At 38.7% G+C, this 12,522-nt stretch overlaps 1 protein-coding gene across 1 annotated transcript in view; it reads left to right on the top strand.

The window, feature by feature from the left end:
* The first annotated feature begins 323 nt into the window (after positions 1-323).
* ptk2aa (protein tyrosine kinase 2aa) overlaps positions 324-12,522 on the top strand; it is a 77,970-nt gene continuing 65,771 nt past the window's right edge. Inside the window, exon 1 of the mRNA XM_047383018.1 lies at positions 324-501. The gene's annotated coding sequence lies outside the window, so the exon portion shown is untranslated. The remainder of the gene's footprint in view (positions 502-12,522) is intronic.

Raw genomic sequence — 12,522 nt, 5'->3', positions numbered from 1 at the left:
TTTTCACAAAAGCGTTGTCAATTGTCAAAAATTAGTCTGGTTTGTTTGAAAAATATGTGCCTAGGAAATAAGAAAAAAATAATACAGTACATTTTTATTTTTTTACAGTTGCCCTGTTAAATGATTTTATTGTTCAGACCTTGTGGAAACTTTTTCTGAACTAACTCACCTCGCATTGTAGGATTTGAAATGTTTGAGGTATAAACACGTCCATTCATTCATGGTGCTGTAGTCTGTGCCTAAGGCCAGGCTTTTCCTCCTTCCCTGTGTGTGTGTGTGTTGCTCCGTGCAGCAGCCATGTTGGAATGCTGGATGTGGAGAGGGGTTGAAGCAGGAACAGACTATGAGAAACAGTGGGGGGAAGAAGCGGAGACAGACAGGAGCTCTGTAACTCTGAAACAACTCTCAGGTCTTCAACCTGAAACTAACCGACTGTAAACCGTGTCTTCCCGCCGGCGAACCGCTCACAAACCTCTGGGAGGAGACCTGGAAGAAGTCAGCGTAAGTGATGTTATGTTTGCGGGACTGTTTTTAACTGCTGAAAGAAATGACGGGATGCGGCTCGTCCTGGCTGCCGCTAGCTGTTTCCTCTGTTTGAAAATGGGTGAAATTCACAATTTAATCGCGTCAGTTTGTTAGGAAATACTGGACACGATGTCTCAGTTAGACTGTGCTATCTGTTTTTCTCATTTCTAATTTAAAAGAGTTAAAAAGGTGACCCCCGCCTCCACCAAACCCGTCGCCAGTTGTAGTTGTAACTTCACGGTAAATAAGAGCTACGGATTAACCTACATTTAGTTTGAAAATCTCCCTCAAGTTGTGGTTTAGTCTCTGCCTTTCGGACTCGCAGCAGTTTGGTTACCTTAAAATCCCTCCAGAACAAACTGAACTTGGTGAACTTTCTGACATAAAGGAGCTTTTCAGTTTCATTCCCTCATTCACTTCGTATTTCTTGGAATTTATAGTTCATAATTCAACTGCATTGAAGTGATGTTTCCTGCTCAGTCTTTTTGCAGTGTTGTAAATGGTATTTTAACTGCAGGTTTGGGAGTTTATTCCAGTAGACATACATTGATAAGTTATTACTCTGCTCTCTTCAATAGGTATTCTCTAGTTTTCCTTTTTCTCAAGCCATATGCTACTGGTTAGACTTTTCTGTAAAATCCAACCAGTTTCTTTAGATATAATGTTTCTCCTATAGAACATGTCAGAATTTCAATTGATTTTAACAATTTTGTTGTAAATCATTTAATCAAAATAAAATCCATCCCAGTAGCATAGCAACAACTATAACTGCTACTTCGAAAATAACCTGGAATATTACAGTTGTAATAATATTACCAATAACAGTTATTTATTGGGGTTTTGGTTTTTCTACTTATGCAGAGATATGAAATAAATAACTGCAAAATTTTGTAGTAATTTTGAAATGCTTATTGCACACAATATGTTACCCGTTTTTATTCTGCTCTTCACATAGTAACACTGGGAATGTAATAAACTGATACTGACTGGTAAATTAGTTGGGCTATCTGCTCTGATTACAAGTCTATTGCTTTACAGACATGCTGTTACCACAATAAGAGTTTTTTTAAATAAAGATGTTTTGATATCGCTGAATTAGTTATTCTTGTAAGCGATGGAAAAGTGTAGTAGCCCTCTTTCAGCCAGCTCACCGGCAGTGCACAGTCACTGTTGGGAGAGGGGCAGCACTTTGTTACTCTATGTAAAGATTGGAAAAACTCTGGTCACCCCAACATTTCTCTGGCAAGATTTAAAAATGGCTTGAAACTAGGAAGGGTGTGATGTAAAATTTCAGTGTTTATTAAAACCTTGGTATACTGGTGACTGGCCCATGCCATACTGCAGGAAAAAGTTTGAGCCATATTTGACAACCCTGCATAGATTTTAAGAGGACCAGGGCAGACTGGATTGGCCACATTTTATTATCAAAGATCTTCACCTATCCTTTTGAGGCAAGTTGTTATAAAAACCACGCCTTGTTGAGATGATGATTTTCGACTTGAAACTGTGTTTTCTTGCAAAACGGCTTCTTCACTTCCTGCTAATTCAGTTTAATTTATTGTAAAAAACAGGTCAGGACGTGCGGCAGCGCAGGGGTAAAACGCGCGACCCTTATTCAGAGGCTGCAGCCCGTCACAGGTTCAACTCCTGGCACAGGCGACCTTTGCTGCACGTCTTCCCCGTCTCTCCATCCCTTTCCTGTTGCACTACTGTCAAACAAATGAGAAAAATAAAGTCCACTAGTGCCGCAACATAACATTAAAGAAAATTTCAGCTCAAAACAAATCTCACCTCAAGGCAATTTAGAAGAAAAACAGGTCAAACCTCAAGAGAAACAGGTCAAACTTCTATCCAGATATGTATAATTAAATCAGTCTATTACAATCCAGTCATATTGATAGATAGATACAAATATAGTCACATATTCTAGTTTAGTCCTTGTTATAATGCAGTGCGGACTTGGTTTGTTACTTCTGAAAGTTGTTCTGAAGTCACTCTTGTGTGGTGATCAGGAGGGATCAGATGGTTTTGCATCTGAAATCTTTAAACATTCGCCCTAACCTCAGATGTTAACAAAGACTTTCACTCTACATTGATCTGTGCTGCATGGGGCAGGTTTTAGGTTCACAACCTTGATATTTGCATCTTTTTAAATTAATGTTAGGCAAATCAAAACATTTAAAGCCAATGAATAAGGAAGTCAGAACTTTTCTTTTTATGAGTCGTTCTGGCTTGATTTTACTGATACTATAATTCAAAATTGCTTTATTCATCCCAAAGAGAAATTAAACAGTTATTTGAATCTATGGAAAACAACATCTCAATACCTTTGATAAAATATCAGCCTGGAAGTTAATCACACTTATTTGAATATTGAACATTGAGCATCTTTAGATATTGTCTTGCATTATAGATGCTAAAACGTTACGTGCAGTGATTAATTACCGAAGGATTTCAGAAACGGTGTTTTCTGCCCTGCATATTCTCAAGTGTTAAAGAGCTTCTCTGTTTGCCTCTGCTTCATATTCTACATGCAAGAAAATGCTAATGATTTGCTGTATCCCGAGGCCACTGGGTTTCTGATTTAACTACACAAATTCAAGCACGGTCTTGCACGCTGCTTTTTCAAATCTGAAGTGTGGTTTTGCATACCTATGTGATTCAGGATCCAGAATACAAATTCCTTTGGTTCATTCTAATTTTTTAGTTATTATTTGTTCGACTGAGGATTTCTGAAGTCATATGAACCCAGTCAGCTAGTTGTGGTTGTTAATGGCAAACTCTTGTCATCCGACGTCTAGCTGTGCTTGTCGGGAAGGTATCCTGCAGGTGCCGCTTCCTTCATTACAACAAGCTGGAGGGGTAATGCTCTCTTTCGTGTGTGTGTTTTTTTTAAACAAATGTGTCTTAGGTCCTGTCAGCATCAAAAGGGACTCCTTTTTGCTCCAATTTCAAGATATTCTTCAGTAGTGTTTAATTTACAGAAAGAAATGACTAAAAGTTATTATAGTCCACCCATTTTTCAACTACAGGAGATTGCAGTATTACTACTGATTAGCCAAATGTCTATGCCATTATCATGGAGCTGTAATTGTAGACTGCAAGAGCAAAGGAAATTGCTTAGCAAGCAGTTGCGTGCACAGTTCAACCTTTTTTAATTCAATCCTTCCTGTGGCAGGTCCACAGCGGGGCAACACAGGCGTGGCTTGTTTGTGTGTGTGCTTATAACTCTCTGCATATGTGTGTAGAAATTGCAGAGCAATGCAGGAGGCCTGTATTTATAGAAACACTTGACTACACTCAGATCCTGCAGGGGCTGCCTGCTACCCTGTAGAGATGTGTACTGTGTTTTTTTTATCTGTCCTAGCTCTTTATGTATTTTAAAGGTCATCTGTACACAGTCTGTTGTCTAGTTTTGTCTACAGGGAGCAAATGGAAAACATAAGACTGTAACAGAGCTAGCAGTCTTGTGTCGCTAGATTGCAGTACATGGTGACTCATAATGACCCTAACAAGTGATAGCACTCACTGCATTCACATAGTGTCTGCGGAGGCATGTAGACATCCCAATGTGTGTGTCATGAGGAGTTCATGAAGTAATTTGACTTTGGAGAGAAACACAGCTCTGCACTTGTTTCTTTGCAGTTTAAGTGTTTTTCAGGCGAACAGGGTGGTTGTTTTTTTTCCTAGTGTAGGCCGCCGCGTACCTACCTCAGCTGTTCTTTTCAGTCCTCGCCAAATTTAAGATTGCTTTTGGCTCATTCAGATTGCTGGGGTGGGAAAAAAAAGCATGAATGAACAGTTTACCTGAGCTGCTGGTGCTATTTGTTTTGGAAGTGCAAAATGCAGCATGTTTGTTTCTTTACATTTATGTACACTACCAGATTGAAAATCTCAACACATGCATCTGTTCATTTCTAATTAGATATTGAATATGCCAACATTTCACAGTAAAAAGGTTTATCTTAAAAGAATGACACACGTTAACACATGGACAGGTACAAAAAGGCATAGAAAGACAAGAAAACTGTGAGTATTTAGAAAGATGTCCTGGCCCCTATCATTGCAAATTGAGATAATCTGGTTTAGACCCATAATTTCTTTTTACCAGGTTATCACAAATGAAGAATGTAATGATGGATAAAAACAAAGAGCACTCTCAACAAATTCAAAACCCTGATTATGCCATATTCTGGAAAGGGCAAGAACATGATTTCTGAAAGAGGAATTAAAAAATAATCCAACGAGGCAAGGACCATCCGCAGAGAGGTTCCCAATTACAATGTGTAAAGTTTTTCCTTTAAATCAATAAATGATGCACTCAGCTGCATTGGCATCACTGTAGAAGACTTCACTGCTGAAGAAAAAGCATGATGAAGCTCAGCTAGTTTGGAGTAGAAAGTTTGGACATTCTAATGAAATACTGGAATGACATGAGACAAAAAATTATCTCACTGAATGTCATTCCTATTTGAAGGCGGAAAGAACACTGCATATCACCCCCAAAACATCATACCAGCAGTGAAGTTTAGAGGTGGGAAAATCATGGTATTTGGTACTGGTAGACTTCATCAAACTAAAGGAAGGATAAATGGGAAAATTTCCTGGGACCTTCTTGTTAAGAATGTGAATATGAAACAGCCAAAGAAACTCAGAGGAAAATGTAAATTGACACAATGGCCCGGCCAATCATTCAGTTTGATTCCAGGTGAAAATATATGGAAAGAACTGAAGGTCAGATACACATAAGAGGCAACCTGAACCTTCGAGATTTCAAGACAATTCATGATTAAGACTGGGTTAAAATCACACACGTGCAATTGATACTCAATACCTGAGATGTCTTGTAGAAGTCATCACCAAAAAGGCTTTTCTACTAAGTGTTAAGTAATTTCCAATAGGCATGTTCTAAACCTTTTTCTCTTTGCCATTCTGCTTTATTACACACCACTTAAGTTCGATCGATTTCTTTGTTATGATCTCTTTGTAAGTGTGGATTCCTTGGGCTTTTATTAACATATGGTGTGAATGTCCCACCTGTTTGGAAATACATTTACTGCAACAAATGTTGAAGTGTTCTATACTTATTTTCTGTGCTCCACATACACTGGTATTTATGCAAAAAATTACATATGCATTGAGTCTAAATATTCAGCATTTCTCTACCATCATCCTTACCCCCCTGCATCCATTAACTCTGAAGGAAACAGAGTTGTTTGGGTGTTTAGAGATAAGAAGCAAATTGAACATCCATTCCCTGTGCTTCTGGGATGCATTCAGGAAGCAAACCCCCACACCCCTCAGCATGCGGACGCACGCACACACACACACACACACACACACACACACACTCTCTTTTGGAACCTTATTGTACATCCTAAAACATGCCGTGTCCCTCAGGAGCCTATGAGGAAAACGCCTTCTTCCTCTCAAAAGCAGCTATGCTGCACATAATTTTCCTAGTGTTTATGGGTTAGTTATATGTCTGTCTGCATGATTGTTCATTTGTTGTTATGCCATCAGGAGGTTGTTTATAAAAGATAATTTGGATAAGTGTCATCCTTGTCTCGTCAGCCAGCCTTTCTTATAGGTTGCATTAGTGCTCTCACTGTAAACTCATGTGGTTGCATTTGTCTGTTTTTGTTGAGGTTAAGTTCTGCAATAAGAGAATGCTGCTGGAAAAACGTGTCTTGTGCAGTTATACAAAGGCCTGTTTTCTATATTTCAGTATTGTTTTGAGAGTTGAGGTCTGGTTACACGTATGTTTTAATTCAGTACAGATTCTGGCCAGACGGTTATTGCATATAAATGGGTACATTTTAAAGGACTATTATCTGTTGCAGCCCTACACTCCATTTAAGGCGATGCGTAATCTTCACAAATAGTTTATCTTTAGCATTAATTTTAGACTTTAAGAACAATCACCTGTAACTCCAGGGTGTTGCTTATCAAAAATGTTTTTAGCTGTAGAAACCATGTCTATAACAAGTTTATTAGCTCAGTAATTGGGGTTGTGTCATTGTATTTCAGCAGCCCGACGCAGCTAAAACAGAGTTGTTTTAGGATAGCTGTGTGTGCACTCATGCGCTTTGATATACAAATATGCATTGCGGTTTGCTAGCTGCATAAACTGAAATTTGTTACAATACCAGGAAATGACATCAGCAATGATGACTTATTCCTCTTTGGGGCATGTACATTAAAGGACCGGCAAAGCTGTTCTCACTTGAAACAAGCTACCTTCGTTCAACCGGGTCACTGCAGGGTGTCACTCGTGTAATAACTGTGTGATACTCGGCACTGTGTCAACATAAAATAACAGTGCACCTTCCTCGGCTAAAAATGACTGAAAAAAGCCAATGACCCTTGCAGGATTTTCACTGAGCAGTGATTAAACTAAAGCTAAAAGAACTGGACAGCTTAGATGTTTTAAATGAATTGCCTCTCATCCCCTGAGTGTGTGTGTGTATGTGTGTGCGCGCGTGTTTGGCCATGCACGGATGTCGTGTTTGAGCGAACAATCAGTGTAATGGCATCGGAAAGAGTCAAGAGGCAAGGAAAAGTAAGTAATTGTCGGTCTTTGTTATATGTAAAGACAGGAGTAATGTGAGTGGAGCAGATGGTGATGGAAAGGAGACATTTTCTCTATATATTCATAAATGTATGTAGAGATCATACCTTATTTCCTGAATATCTTTGTTCTGCTTCACCTACAACATGTTTAAATTTCACAGTTGCTTTTAAACAGGAAAACCCTCCTTTTGGTACGTTTTTGTTACCTCCTGCTGTGCCGGGCCTTTAGATATCAAGTCTTCTGGTTGCAGTATCTCAGGATATGCCTCAGACAGTACTTTGAATTTATTAAACCATTGGAAACCACTGTAAAAATTTGGATTTATCTCAGTTGATATCGTCTTTAACAAATAGAGGCAAAAAGGCTGATTTTCCTCATTTACGTGAGTAGGGGATGGTGGAAGGCTAATGGCTTAGAGGTAAGGTGGGTCTAATTTGTATATTCATAGATTCTTGTATGCAAATGAGGCAGAGGTAACTAAACCATCTTAAGGTGTCAGGGTATAATCTTTAGGGATTGGACATTAATTTGGGGGAGTTAGAACAATAACCAATATACTTTAAGCCAGCTTAACTTTATACGTATTTATTTTAGAATGACAGTTTTTATACATATCTGACTATATTTGCACAAAATCCTAAGAGATCCCACAGGAACCCAACCAATGAATCTATAAAAGCACAGTAAATTAAGCTTCCACACACACACACAGACGTATCCAGGACAAGGGCTAAAGGAGTCACAGTTCTTCTGTTAAGGTGCTCCTGAACCAGAGACAATGTCAGAAGCATCTTAGTAGGGCTAAGGACAAAATGGACTGGACTGTTGCTCAGTGGTCGAAAGTCGTCTTTTCAGATTAAATGAAATATTACGTTTTATTTTGGAATAAAGGTCCCAGTGTCTGAAGGAAGAGTCTTAGGCACATAATCCAAGTGGCTTAAGGTCTAGTGAGACGTTTCCACGGTCTGATAGAAAAATATCATTCTGTGTGTGAGTTGTACTGAAATAAATACATTTTAATCAACATTTAAAGAAAGTTATCAACATAATTTATTAAAATAATTACAAATTAAGACAATTAAACTGATATGCACTGGTTAGATACAAGAGTATACTTATACAGTTTAAAGGGCATGACTCGGAAAATAGCTGATGTAAAAATAGGCCCTAATTTGGCTGTTTATTCCAACACCCAAATAAATAATAAACTTTATTGCTTGATTTAAGTAAAATACTATAAAAGGTTTCATCTTTTTGTTTCAAGTGCTTCACACAATAAAAACCACCCAATCATACCTGTCTGCTCAGACGATTCTGTGATCTCACGTCTTCCGCAGCTCAATCCCCAGACACGTTCACATACAGTCAGTCAGAGCCATAATAATCTGCAGGGAGGAAAACAAAGATCAGTCGTGAAACACCTGGATACATGCCATTTAGATGACGTCAATCTCGTTAAGGCTGGAGTCCCAGCATACACTGAGGCTGAGGTCAGATGTGATAATCCAGCAGCGTCTGTCTTTTAGTCAGAGCATACATGTCTGTCTTTCTCATTAGTCACCAACAGGCTCACTCTTGTAACAAAGCGTCATTGATGAATTGTACTATGGCTATTTGTTTGCTGCACTGTCTCTCCACTCTTTGTCATGCAGAATAATGTAAAGGATATAGGATAAGTTGCTCCTTCTCACTAACAAGCTACTTTAGACTGGTGGAATTCAGTTTTGAATTTGGTCCGTTTTGTGTTATAATCTATATTCCTTTTAAATATGCTTTTTTTTTTTTTTTTTTTTTGAAGATGTACGGTACAGACCAAAAGTTTGGACACACCTTCTCATTCAAAGAGTTTTCTTTATTTTCTTGACTATGAATATTGTAGCTTCACACTGAAGGCATCAAAACTATGAATTAACACATGTGGAATTATATACTGAACAAAAAAGTGTGAAACAATTGAAAATATGTCTTATATTTTAGGTTCTTCAAAGTAGCCACCTTTTGCTTTGATCACTGCTCCTCACACTCTTGGCATTCTGTTGATGAGCTTCAAGAGGTAGTCACCTGAAATGGTTTTCCAACAGTCTTGAAGGAGTTCCCAGAGATGCTTAGCACTTGTTGGCCCTTTTGCCTTCACTCTGCGGTCCAGCTCACCCCAAACCATCTCGATTGGGTTCAGGTCCGGTGACTGTCGAGGCCAGGTCATCTGGCACAGCACCCCACCACTCTCCTTCTTAGTCAAGTAGTCCTTACACAGCCTGGAGGTGTGTTTGAGGTAATTGTCTTGTTGAAAAATAAATGATGGTCCAACTAAACGCAAACCGGATGGAATAGCATGCCGCTGCAAGATGCTGTGGTAGCCATGCTGGTTCAGTATGCCTTCAATTTTGAATAAATCCCCAACAGTGTCACCAGCAAAGCACCCCCACACCATCACACCTCCTCCTCCATGCTTCACGGTGGGAACCAGGCATGTAGAGTCCATCCGTTCACCAATTCTGCGCCGCACAAAGACACGGTGGGTGGAACCAAAGATCTCAAACTTGGACTCATCAGACCAAAGCACAGATTTCCACTGGTCTAATGTCCATTCCTTGTGTTCTTTAGCCCAAACAACTCTCTTCTGCTTGTTGCCTGTCCTCAGCAGTGGTTTCCTAGCTGCTATTTTACCATGAAGGCCTGAATCACACAGTCTCCTCTTAACAGTTGTTCTAGAGATGTGTCTGCTGCTAGAACTCTGTGTGGCATTGACCTGTTCTCTAATCTGAGCTGCTGTTAACCTGCGATTTCTGAGGCTGGTGACTCGGATGAACTTATCGTCCGCAGCAGAGGTGACTCTTGGTCTTCCTTTCCTGGGGCGGTCCTCATGTGAGCCAGTTTCTTTGTAGTGCTTGATGGTTTTTGCAACTGCACTTGGGGACACTTTCAAAGTTTTCTCAATTGTTCGGACTGACTGACCTTCATTTCTTAAAGTAATGATGGCCACTCGTTTTTCTTTACTTAGCTGCTTTCTTCTTGCCATAATACAAATTCTAACAGTCTATTCTGTAGGACTATCAGCTGTGTACTGTATCCACCTCCTGCACAACACAACTGATGGTCCCAACCCCATTTCTAAGGCTTGAAATCCCACTTATTAAACCTGACAGGGCACACCTGTGAAGTGAAAACCATTTCAGGTGACTTCCTCTTGAAGCTCATCAACAGAATGCCAAGAGTGTGCGGAGCAGTAATCAAAGCAAAAGGTGGCTACTTTGAAGAACCTAGAATATAAGACATATTTTCAGTTGTTTCAAACTTTTTTGTTCAGTATATATTTCCACATGTTTTAATTCATAGTTTTGATGCCTTCAGTGTGAAGCTACAATATTCATTATCATGAAAATAAAGAAAACTCTTTGAATGAGAAGGTGTGTCCAAACTTTTGGTCTGTACTGTATATATATTTTTAAAAGTTTCTGATGCTCAGATGAAGTTGAGAACAACACACCACTTTAAAACCTACCCCACTAGAGGGTGGTGTTAGTGCACCAACATCATGAAGCAGTGATTCTCACACTGAGAGGCAGCAGGATAAAGCTCAGATCTACCTTCTACAGAGAAGTGTGTGTGTGTGTGTGTGTGTGTGTGTGTGTGTGTGTGTGTGTGTGTGTGTGTGTGTGTGTGTGTGTGTGTGTGTGTGTGTGTTTGTGTGACATGTCCTAGTAATCCAGTGCCACATTAATCTGCTTTACTTCTGAGTATTTCTCATCTTGTCTGTCGGGTAGTTGCTGTTCTTGTTTTGTGTGTGTAAATGTTGGGGAAACATTATTTAACCATTGCTTGAATGTTGAGTTGGACCTGCAGTAGGATTCATGCTTAACTGTGTATTTTATTATATGGAATATGTGCAGAAGTCATAATGTGTGTATGAGATCACGCTGCAGCTTTAGCCTAGAATTGGCTGAAATCACAGTTAAATCTTACATTTAAGACGGTAAGATATGATATGTTACTGTATATATTCACCCCAAATAATATTTTGTGGTCTGCATTAATCAATTGTTGGCATCTGACAAGATTTATGAAATCTACTAAGTCATTTTTAAGCCAAACAAATTGTGTGAATAACACTGAGGAGACCAAACATTAAAGAATAAACACATTTTCCATTTTTAATGCAGATTTTTATTTTATTTTGTTTAGGCTGATGCTATTTTTTGTAACACTCAAATACCCAAATTGTGTTATTTTGTTGTTCCTGATGTTAGTTTGACTAACAGTTGACTTGCGGGCAGAGATGGGCTGGTCAGTAATATCAAGTTAAACCGAGGGTTTAAAAAGTCAAAAAGAACGATTATGATGATTTAAAGTCCTTTTGATGAGCTACCGGAGAAAGTGGCGGAGTGACTTTAGTTTAGAAGTAAAGCGTTAGAGCACTGAGTGAATTAGTGCTGCCCATCCCCCACCCGTTGGTGAAAGAAGGCTGGTAAACGTTTTTCGTCGCTAACAGAAAGTTTGGAAATAGAAATAAAGCCTTTTTTTTAGCCAGGATGGTGACACGGATCTCGTCTTCCTTGGAGTCGTGGTCGAAATGATTGCAAGAAAAACATAAACGAGGACAGTGTCAAATAAAAGTGTTATCCTAAAAGTTAACAGGACAAAAAAAACAAAGCAGTCACAGAAGTTGATACAAAATGAAAATGGTTAGTAAATATTTAAAATCATGCCATCACAAATGATTACAAATCAAAAGTTTTTTTCTGGACTAGGAAGACATAAAAAGAGAGAAATGTCTGAAGATAGAGGAGACTTTGAAGCTTATTTTAACAAAAGTTAATTGGTAGTTTTAACTTTCTCTTTTAACTCTGGGAACATGAAACAATATGTCTGAATCAGACATGTTATTATATATATGACAAAAGCTTTGAAAGTTACGTAGATAAATTACTTTAAGCTTTTAATATAATATAATAATTTTCTGCTCTGATTTAAAGAGCTCCATCCTAAAGATCTGTCCAAGGTGCATCTGTGTCTCAGAGCTGCCATTCATTACCTGTTTTAAAGAAACATGAGCATCAAAGTATACTAAATAAGTATATAAGTATTCATATCCATATGTACCTATATCATGGAGTGTTCAAGGATCACCTGTCTTAACAGGAGAACAAGCAACAGAGAACGAGGAAGGTGCTGCCGCGTCATTTACTGTGTCATTAGTATATACATTTATATTGGCCCAACTCATTTATAAAATTAAAGAATAAAATGGGGGCTAAAACAGACCCTTGAAGAACACCGTTATATATTTTAAGAGGAGCTGATATATTTTAACACAATTTCCAAACCAGTTTAGCAGCAAGTTCCTTGAGTTCTGTGTTCTGGTCTTGAAAAACACAGGCAGTTATTGAGGAGTGGCAGTGCCTCTTATTAAGGTAACGCTGTCT

Source organism: Girardinichthys multiradiatus, chromosome 13 (assembly GCF_021462225.1).
Source record: "Girardinichthys multiradiatus isolate DD_20200921_A chromosome 13, DD_fGirMul_XY1, whole genome shotgun sequence".
In the NCBI taxonomy this organism is placed as follows: domain Eukaryota; kingdom Metazoa; phylum Chordata; class Actinopteri; order Cyprinodontiformes; family Goodeidae; genus Girardinichthys; species Girardinichthys multiradiatus.
This window is presented reverse-complemented; position numbering and strand designations above follow the sequence as displayed.